Source organism: Schistocerca serialis, unplaced genomic scaffold, assembly GCF_023864345.2.
Source record: "Schistocerca serialis cubense isolate TAMUIC-IGC-003099 unplaced genomic scaffold, iqSchSeri2.2 HiC_scaffold_303, whole genome shotgun sequence".
NCBI lineage: Eukaryota > Metazoa > Arthropoda > Insecta > Orthoptera > Acrididae > Schistocerca > Schistocerca serialis.
Window position 1 is genome coordinate 137,501 of NW_026047871.1, and position 2,500 is coordinate 140,000.

Genomic DNA, 2,500 nt, shown 5'->3' on the forward strand with positions numbered 1-2,500 from the left:
ACCTATGTTGTGCCTTAACCTAACCTACGTTGTGCCTTAACCTAACCTACGTTGTGCCTTAACCTAACCTACGTTGTGCCTTAACCTAACCTACGTTGTGCCTTAACCTAACCTACGTTGTGCCTTAACCTAACCTACGTTGTGCCTTAACCTAACCTACGTTGTGCCTTAACCTAACCTACGTTGTGCCTTAACCTAACCTACGTTGTGCCTTAACCTAACCTACGTTGTGCCTTAACCTAACCTACGTTGTGCCTTAACCTAACCTACGTTGTGCCTTAACCTAACCTACGTTGTGCCTTAACCTAACCTACGTTGTGCCTTAACCTAACCTACGTTGTGCCTTAACCTAACCTACGTTGTGCCTTAACCTAACCTACGTTGTGCCTTAACCTAACCTACGTTGTGCCTTAACCTAACCTACGTTGTGCCTTAACCTAACCTACGTTGTGCCTTAACCTAACCTATGTTGTGCCTTAACCTAACCTATGTTGTGCCTTAACCTAACCTATGTTGTGCCTTAACCTAACCTATGTTGTGCCTTAACCTAACCTATGTTGTGCCTTAACCTAACCTATGTTGTGCCTTAACCTAACCTATGTTGTGCCTTAACCTAACCTATGTTGTGCCTTAACCTAACCTACGTTGTGCCTTAACCTAACCTACGTTGTGCCTTAACCTAACCTACGTTGTGCCTTAACCTAACCCATATTGTACCTTAACCTAACCCATATTGTACCTTAACCTAACCCATATTGTACCTTAACCTAACCCATATTGTACCTTAACCTAACCCATATTGTACCTTAACGTAACCTAATTTGTGCCTTAACGTAACCTAATTTGTGCCTTAACGTAACCTAATTTGTGCCTTAACGTAACCTAATTTGTGCCTTAACGTAACCTAATTTGTGCCTTAACGTAACCTAATTTGTGCCTTAACGTAACCTAATTTGTGCCTTAACGTAACCTAATTTGTGCCTTAACGTAACCTAATTTGTGCCTTAACGTAACCTAATTTGTGCCTTAACGTAACCTAATTTGTGCCTTAACGTAACCTAATTTGTGCCTTAATGTAACCTAATTTGTGCCTTAACGTAACCTAATTTGTGCCTTAACGTAACCTAATTTGTGCCTTAACGTAACCTAATTTGTGCCTTAACGTAACCTAATTTGTGCCTTAACGTAACCCATGTTGTGCCTTAACGTAACCCATGTTGTGCCTTAACGTAACCCAATTTGTGCCTTAACGTAACCCATGTTGTGCCTTAACCTAACCTATATTGTGCCTCAACCTAACCTATATTGCGCCTTAACCTGACGCACGTTGTCGCTGAACCTGCTCTGTAATTGTTATGCAACTCGTTAAATTAGTGTAGTGTTGCCTAACCGCAACCCTCGCAATATAGTTCGCTATTCGCACTGCCCGGTCCCCTGTGTATCGCGTCATGTTAAACACCTTGCAGGTGTTGCTGACTTTCCACATGCTCCTGCTATACACTGTAATGTGGATAGCAGCAGGACGTACATGCCCCCCCCCCCTTCCCCCCTGCCTTCGCAAGCTGGTCGTTGAGAAGTTTGCATGTTCAATGCCCTTCGCATGCCGACGTACTCAGCCTACGTTGTGGTACGGCCTGTCACCTGTCCGCCGATGTACGCAAAACCCACAAACTGTACTGCACATTGGTCCGTATGTACTGAATGATACATCGTGGCACATGTGTGACCGTACGACGACTGCGCCTAGCAACGGCAGACCATACAGTCCAAATATTGTGCACGCAGCTACGTGTCGTCTCCCTATAAGAGCTGGATTGCAGTGTGGTACGCCATTCAGACGTGTGGGAGGAACGGACGCCCTGGATGGCGATCAGCATGAGCAGTCTGTTGATGTAGTGGAGCGTGTATTCGGACGTAGTCGTCTCTTCTCACACACCGTGATAGCATGTTGCACCGCGTTCCACATCTGCGACATCCTGCAGAGGCCGGCTGACAGTCGTTCGCGCAATGGACACCGCATACGTACGGGGGCTACCTTCCACGTGTTCTCGAGGCGTGCACATGTTGTTGCGTCTATGTGGGCAGACGTAGTGTGTTGTGACACCTGACACAGGCATGCAATACTCGTTGCAAATGGCGATGGACGTCTACGTTTGCTGGTGACGTTACGCAAATGAACAACAGGTAACCCGTTGTGGTGCGGTTGTTCTCGCTAGAGGTGAATCAGTGTTGGCGACGATCGGTCGAGCTATTAACCGGTTGTTTCAGGGATACCCACCATGCCCACGAACGTGAAAGGGGACCCACCATGCCCACGAACGCGAAAGGGGATCTGGGTGTGAGGCGATACGCGGCGGTGGCTGGGTGGGACCGTCCCCGGCCGGTGAGGGGGGGCCGCCCGGCGTGCTGGCAGCGCGGTGCGTGGGCGCACGCGCTACAGCCGGCTGGTGGGGGCGGCCAGTGGCAGGCGCGCCGGCCGACGGACGCGGCAGGCGGCGCA